This window comes from Dreissena polymorpha, chromosome 10 (genome assembly GCF_020536995.1).
Source record: "Dreissena polymorpha isolate Duluth1 chromosome 10, UMN_Dpol_1.0, whole genome shotgun sequence".
Classification (NCBI taxonomy): domain Eukaryota; kingdom Metazoa; phylum Mollusca; class Bivalvia; order Myida; family Dreissenidae; genus Dreissena; species Dreissena polymorpha.
This window is the reverse complement of record NC_068364.1, coordinates 61,808,676-61,817,829: the sequence shown is the minus strand read 5'-3', so window position 1 is coordinate 61,817,829 and position 9,154 is coordinate 61,808,676.

Below are 9,154 nucleotides of genomic sequence, written 5' to 3'. Positions count from 1 at the left end.
CAGTTTTGTAAGGTACGATAAACCTAATTACTGCCGCATTCGCGCCGAGCTGTATCATTTATGCCAGAGGCTTCAGTTCCTCCACTTTATTCATTCACAAATGGACACATACTGTGAATATCGTGTTAAATGAAATATTTTTGAACGGAGCATTTATAGAAAAAATTAATAAACAATTTTTTAACTATACCTTTCGCGGAAGGGTATGTTTATTAGTCCCCTACCGGTTTCACCGGAGGGGACTTATGGTTTTGTCTCCGTCCGTCACACTTTTCTTGATCCTGCGATAACTTTTAAAGTTCATAATATTTTTTCATGAAACTTGGAACATGGATAGATGGCAATATGGACATTATGCACGTCATTTCATTTCGTTTCTACGTCAAAAATTCTGGTTGCTATGGCAACAAATAGACTAGAAATACTGCTGAAAATGGTGGTTTTTCTGAATCCTGCGATAACTTTTAAAGTTCTTAATATTTTTTCATGAAACTTGAAATATGGATAGATGGCAATATGGACATTATGCACGTCATTTCATTTCGTTCCGACATACAAATATCTGGTTGCTATGGCAACAAATACACTAGACATACTGCTGAAAATGGTGGTTTTCTGGATCCTGCGATAACTTATAAAGTTCTTAATATTTTTTCATGTAACTTGAAACATGGATAGATGGCAATATGGACATTATGCATGTCATTTCATTTCGTTCCGACGTCAAAACTTCATGGCAACAAATAGACTAGAAATACTGCTGAAAATGGTGGTTTTCTGGATCCTGCAATAACTTTAAGTTCTAAATATTTTTTTATGAAACTTCAAAAATTGATAGATGGCAATATGGACATTATGCACGTCATTTAATTTTGTTCTTAAATAAAAAAATTGGGTTGCTATGGCAACAAATATTTATATTCAAAATCTGAAATTTCTGACAATGGTGGAGTCCGGTAGGGGACTTATATTACGTGACAATAGTCTTGTTTATTATTAAAATAGTCCACTATGTGCTGCGTCTAAATCACTTGGTATATTTTGCGCAGCACAGGTCATTCAAAATCTTAAGCTTTATATATATATGGAAAAACAAAACTACTGATGATCGACAAGTATAGGGGGATATCGAGAGTCCAATACACTATCACGCATCGGTTGCGTAACCTCGTTGATAGTGCTTGCTAGTACAGCTGGGTTAAATTTGATCTGTCTGGGAAACTTTCTTTTGTTCTCAACCACAGGTGGTTAGCGTGTGGCTATGATATTAATTAGTGAAAACATCATTTTGAACGTTAAATAATCATATTATAACGAAAAACTAAATTTTATGAAAAAAAAAAATTCACTATCAAATATATATATAACAAGGTATGCAACTCAAAATCACCCCAAAACGGGGTGCATCGCTTTGAACAGCCATATCTTCATCAATTGTGCAGCGATTTTCACGATCTCGGTCTTATTCAACGCAGAAATGAATTTCCTTTCTGGAAATGTACATGTCTTGCAATATTTTTACAAATGCTGGGTCATCTTTTAAGAAATAACACGCTACACAACTCGCATGACCCAGTTGACAATGATCATGCAGTCTTTATGAATGAAATCTCCAGTTGTAAAGACACACCTCTGCTTTGGACCAATGAAATCACTCGTATGTTTAAAATGTCAGTTAGTTGAAATGTATGTAAACAAATGTTTCAAACGGCGCTGGGCAGTTAGTCTTAATGCATAATGTAACGACAAGAACGGTAATAATGTTTTTTCATACGTTTTATTGAATTATGGTATCGAGGTACATGAACTTTGTAGGGAAGATGCTCTTTACTCCGTGAAGATTTCAGTCTTAAAGACTGCATGATCATTGTCAACTGGGTCATGCGAGTTGTGTATCGTGTTATTTATTAATAGTTGACCCAGCATTTGTAAAAATATTGCAAGACATATACATTTCCAGAAAGGAAATTCATTTCTGCGTTGAATAAGACCGAGATCGTGAAAATCGCTGCACAATTGATGAAGATATGGCTTTTCAAAGCGATGCACCCCGATTTGGGGTGATTTTGAGTTGCATACCTTGTTATATATATATTTGATAGTGGATTTTTTTTATAAAATTTAATTTTTCGTTATAATATGATTATTTATCATTCAAAATGATGTTTTCACTAATTAATATCATAGCCACACGCTAACCATCTGTGTTCTCAACAGATAGCGGCGACCTGTCCTGTATTCTTGATTGCATGGGTGATAACAAAGCAAAAGTATAAGGTTAAGTTTGTTTATATTGTTTATATTCACAGTTCCCAATTTATAAAACGTTGAACAGTAGTTCACCAATAATTATAGGTATAATATACAGGGTGCAGGATCTCTTGACTTTGTTGTGTTCCCAATTAATTTTTTAATGGAAGTAAACATACCAGTAAGTGCTGCTCTTTTCCAAATAACTTTATAAATCCTATTGCGAGTTGTAAATGGCATATTTTAGCACAATTCATTTCGATATAAAATTGAATACAAAAAAGCAAATACAGCTAACTGGCAAATAAGGGTAGCATATTCAGGCGTTCAGGAAGGATTTCCAGAAGTGCTGACCGAGTACGGCAAACATTTGTGGTTAGATAATTAAACGATTTTCCTCTTAACATGACTATACTATTTCGCTAGGGTTTTTAGCTCACCTGAGCACAACGTGCTCATGGTGAGCTTTTGTGATCGCCTTTTGTCCATCGTGCGTCGTCCGTTGTGCGGCGTCAACATTTGCCTTGTTAACTCTCTAGAGGCCACATTTATAGCCCAATCTTCATGAAATTTGGTCAGAAGATTGGTCTCAATGATATATTGGATGAGGTACGTTTGCTTGAAAAACATGGCTGCCAAGGGGCTGGGCATTTTTCCTTACATGGCTATATATATTGCTGTAGTAAAATCTTGTTAACATTCTACAGGCCACAGTAATTGTCCGATCTTCATGAAACTTGGTCAGAAGATTCGTCCCATTTATATCTTGGACGAGTTCGAAAATGATGCCGGATGGTTGAAAAGCATGGACGAGTTCAAAAATGAAGCCCTTTCGTTGAAAAGCATGGCCACATTGGGGGCGGGGCATTTTTCCTTATATGGCTATAGTAAAACTGTGTTAACACTCTAGAGATCACATTTATATTCCGATCATCATGAAACTTGGTCAGAATATTTGTCCCAATGATATCTTGGACGAGTTCGATAATGGTTTTGGTTGCTTTTAAAATATGACCACCAGGGGCGGGGCATTTTTCCTTATATGACTATATATGGCTTTAGTAAAACCTTGTTAACACTCTAGTGGGCACATTTAATGTCCAATCTTCATGAAATTTGGTCAGAAGATTGGTCTCAATGATATCTTGGATGTGTTCGAAAATAATTATGCTTGCATGAAAAACATGGCTGCCAAGAGGCGGGGCATTTTTCCTTATATGGCTTAACTAAAATCTTGTTAACTCTCTAGAGGCCACATTTACTGTTCGATCTTCATGAAACTTGGTCAGAAGATTCATCCCGATAATATCTTGGAAGAGTTCAAAAATGATGCCGGTTGGTTGAAAAACATGGCTGCCAGGGGGCGGGGCATTTTTACTATATGGCTATAGTAAAACCTTGTTTACACTCTAGAGGCCACATTTATTTCCCGATCTTCATGAAATTTTGTAAGAAGATTTGTCCCAATAATATCTTGTTATCTCAGGTGATCGACTTTGTGCCTCTCAGGCCCTCTTGTTTGTTCTCATCTAAAAGTAAATATGTGATTATCGATATTCAATAATGTCATCCACTGACGATTTAGTGACCGAGTACATAATCTGAAATTCTGCGAGATGTTTTTAACGCGTAATTGTAACTGGGTCGCAATTTGTGTGTATGTGTCGTTTGAACATGCAGAGAGTAGTCCTGGAATTCAGTAAATTGAACAGTGTTACATCCTTTCCGATGTGAACAGACACAGGGGATATCTCTCGAATCAGCCTTTAAAATATTCGAATAAATTCATTCGTGTCTGCTTGCGTTATACAGAGGCCATTTAATTAAGGTGAAAAGTTTGGTAAAACAGCTATACCAAAAAGCGCATGAGTGTTCTATATAGATGTTTAGGTCAGAGACTGGTTGACACCGTGTTTACTACTAGGGTAACAATTAATCAACTACAAAGTACGGGTCAATAGCGCTGTCTTAATGACTACCGAATTCGTGAGTAAAAAGCACTTCTCGCAGATTTTTTAAAATGAATTTTTCATCAATTATCTTATTGTATATTTTGAACTGTATATGGTGTCAAAAAAGGTTTGTTAATCGAAGTTCCATCATGAAATTATATTTTTATTTTGATAGGTTTTCGATATTCCAACAATATTCATTTAATATGATGGTGAAATATTGCGAATTTTATTTTGTATTGACTGGTTCTCATTATACCATTTTCATCATATTTTTTATGCTTTTATTTAAAAAAGAGACATGTTGGTGTTATTTTGTCTAAGTTATCTCTATTACATAAATATAATGATAAACAGTACAAACACATCTCGACCTGTGCGTTAAGACACACTCTTTATAAATTTGAGTGGGTTGTGTTCATTTTAAACTTGCGATTAAAAAAGCTATAACAATAACATGATTTTAAAAAATAAGTTGCGTCTAATATTATGCGAACAGCTTCAGGTGCCTTTAGCACTTTGATTTCACCAGAGGTCAAAGGTCAGGTAGCTGTTATTAAAAAATAGAACAAAACATTAAATTGTAATTACTTAAAATGAACATGTATCATTATGAAACTAGGCAGTCATATTTTAGAAACACACTAATAAACTACGTAAGATATTATCATAAAACTCATAAAAATCATATACACGGTTTGGCTTAGGTTTTCTGTATATATTGTCTGTCAAACCCTTCCTCTGTTCAACCGTCCGTTAGTCTGTCCGTCCTCCTAAAACACTGAAATTACATGAAAATATGTATCTTATAACTGGGTTCTGCAATTTACAGAAAGGGCGGAAGATTAATAGATACAACTTTACACTTAAGAAGGGCCACATGGCTTTATGCAAGAATTTTCAGTTTTCTCCAGATGTCACAACTCAGACCAATTTAAAAACAATAGAACACAACTAAATATTATAATCTCAAATGAACAACATAAGTTGGGATCATGAAATTGCGCACAATTATTTGGCTATATGTCAACTTTGCCCTTCCTCCCATTGATTCTGTTACGAATGCGTGTTTCTTCTTTTTACATCGAACGCATGAAAACGCGATAACGTTGAAAACTGCATACGATAAGAACAATTAAGGAAAATGCAGACGGTATACTGGTTTCATAAAATGGATTCTATTCTATTACTATTCTTTTTAGCAAAGTGAAATTATTATTAAAATATGAAATAGTGTATCTAATTTCATAAGAAATTGAAGCTTATTTCTTTTTACCACTACAGTATTGTGTTTTCGCTGATTGTGTATCCTGTTATTACAATTACTTTTATAAGTACAATACTAATAATAATTATTATTTAGTATAATTATAATTATTGTTATAGTTCAGAACAAAACTGAGATTAAGGTTCAAATGAGCTGCACAACTTTCGAGAAATGGAAGTTTAGCAATAGGCACTCTTAACTGAAGTGTGGTTGTAATTTACTCTCAATGCAGTAGATTGTTTGCTTTCGTTTTTGAAATAGGAAGTGGCATTTCTTTAACTGGGTTTACATGTGCTAGAAAAAATGGTCTCAAACAAAATGTTACCAGGTTATTCATTCTGCTCAGGAGTACTCTAGGTACCAATACCAGTAATACTATTGAGTTTAAAATTGCCAGGAGCTCATTATAAAAATTATTTGCCTCAAAGAATACAAGCTGCCTTACAAGAACACAGTTCTGAAACGATGTTATCACAGATGACCACCTAGCCAGAGATTGCCACTGAAAATTAACAGCCATTGTGCGAACCACAAGACATTGCGGTCGGCAACGCTTAGTGAAACCATGTGGATACCAGCTGGCGACAAAAATAACATGTTTGTGTTTTCTGCGTTCTACGACAGCAAAGACAGTCAAGGGCTTATGGTAGGACTGACATCAGGTGGCGTCCACAGCACGTGCCAAATGTGGTATATATCAGATAACAGAACTGACGTCTTATGACAGAGAGCGACCTTCAAGTTTTTAAATTACTACCCGAGAGCCATGGCAAGAGATAGTTATTCTGGTTTCAATACCAAACTCGCAATCAATGTATGTATTATTTGTATAATAAAAAGCAAACATTCAACAAATAAGCAATTGTCGGATAAATAGTAATAAACTGATCACATTCTTTGTATGCAGTAACTATACTGAAAAAAATTAACACACACACTTTTCATTTCATTTTTATTTTCTTAGAAAAATACCAATGTCAAATAAAAAATTTACAAACAGCCACATGATATAACACTCAAATGTTATTACAAGTATTATTTTGTGTATATGTACGACATAAAAATAATGTCTGGCATAATTTGAATATTATTTTATAATGAGAAGATACAATTTGCGTTTTAGTTGGAGTACGTTACAAAATCACCGCAGCCCTACTAGATTGTTCTTTTATTCTGAAACACAACGTTCGAAAAGTATATGGTATTATATAATACGTTTGTACTTTTAATTTAAAAAACTTGTGTGAGCGCGTGTCGATGTTATTTCTTTAGTAATTTCTCTTTTTCAATGTATTAGCATATAACATTGTATAAGACATGTTACCCGATTTCATCTAGACTTCCTTTCCATGATGGAGCCTTACGTATCACAAGCTAGTTCCTAATTAAGTATTAAAAACATATAAGAACATTTTATTGTATTGCAAAAGTTTGGGTTTCGGGAAATAAACTTAAAGTTGCAATATATATAGCCTAGCCATCAACTAGTCACAAAAAGACAGAACTTGGATTTTGAATGTAAACGTATTAATTACTTTGTCTTTTCCCCATTTATATAGGTATCATTAACTGTGCTAAAATGTGTTGGTGCAGTTTTATATCGCTTAACATTCGCGAAGGTAGATCTCCTAAACATAAAGCTGAAATTTGGCAATTCCTTATAAACAGGATCCTTCTCTACGACAGTGCTGTATTTGCAGACACATTTATAATACGATTGTATTGATATAATTAAATTAAAATGTTTCTTTCATTTGACTGACGATATTTTGTTATAATGGCCACCGCAAATAAGTAACGATAATCAGACCTTTGAAACTAAAACTGATAAAAAGAGTAGGTTGAAATATACATATTTCATTACGTTTGATGTATGTTTATGTCTTTTTTAAGTTTAGTCTAAATTTAACGATTTCAGTACACTTGGAGACTTTTCTAACGCATCACCTAATCATATCAATATAGCTCCCTTATTTTTGAACGGCTTGTGTTGAAATTTGGACCAATAATAATTCAACACATATCTGATAACTCCTGAAAATGTAATTGAAATTGAAAAACAACAAAATATAAAACTTGACAAATTAAAAACGTCACTTCAAAAGTCAAATTCGCAGACTCGTACAACGTTAAATAATAACAATGTGAAAAGTAAAACGCATAAACTCACACGTCTTAATAACTGACCGGCCTGCAACATGCCGACTGAGCTGTTTCGCTCGTGAATATTCATACGAGCCATATTGTTTTTCTTAAATTAATGTTATGATTTTCTTGTGTAAAAACTTACCTAGAATTATAAAATTGAAATTAAATTGGAATTACATGTATATCGCCTTTTACTACACTTTGTGATTTTCTAACGCAACACTTTTAAAACTTACATATCTTAGTAATGAGTAAATATTTTTATTTAAAATTGCACATGTGATCATTTGACTACATTATGTGCAAGCTAACAATAAAATCATTCATCCGTGACGATCGGACGCATTAGCAAGTGGGAAAGTGCAAAGTGCGCGATTGCACTCCTGAATATTCATACGAGATATATTGTTTTTTAAACGAATTTTATGTTTCCCTTGTGTAAGAACCCACCTAAAATAATTGATTAAAATAAAAATAGAATTAAATCGCGTTTCAACATTTTCACGTGCACAAATATAGAACCACACCTACCCCACGTGCTAAAGCGTCTAATCGTCACGGATGAATGATTTTATCGTGAGCTTGCATAGAACGTATTCAAATGATCGTATGTAAAATTTCAAATCATTATCTTTACTCATAACTGAGATATTCAAGTTTGAAAAGTGATGCGTTAGACAAGTCCCTAAGTGTATTTACTCGTAAATGTTTCATGTGGGTGAATAGCTCGCTTAAAACATTGTCACATTATTCGGAGACAATGCATAAAGACTCCATAGCCAAAGCACACAAAGCAAAATAACGCTTTATTTCACACGTGTGTTAGAGAATGCAAGAGTTAAATAAATGATTTATTATAACTGTTGCACGGCGAATAACAATAAAGGGTATTTCTGCTGTGAAGCTAAATAACAACTGAGACCCCATTGTTTGCATTCCTATTCATCCAAAAAGGTTGTTAATTGACGAGTTCGAATTATAAATGCATGCCCTTTGTATGGAGAAAATCTATACAAAATGTAGATTGACAGGTTCGGTGTTCGGTGAAAACATGTACATCTTGCCTTCATAGATACGCGGCGGCGATGTTTAAAATGCGCTTCACCGATCAAACGGAAGCCGTCTTACATGTCCGTTGTGGAAAAAACCTGCAGTCAACCATCAAGCCTTACAATCTCCACGCAGAGTTGTCGTTCCTTGCTCTCACATACAACTCTGCATAAGGCTCAGCACGCCATTTTGTCTACCAAATAGCTAAAACCGAACAAACGCATACAATGTATATTTGTGTGGATATTTAAGATCGCATACATTTAATTAAGAAATATGACTTTTAAATGTACGATATATCGTGCAAAAACTTGTGAGTTTTAATGCAACTCTTTGGAACTATTTTATTGCCCATTTACACAGATGTAATCATTCCACGCACTTCACAAATGTAAACAATTGTACATATTTTTTATTGAGTGACGTTAGGCATTGTTTCGACGTATTTATGTATGTTGGTTTCTTAACATAGTGGAATACACAGGCT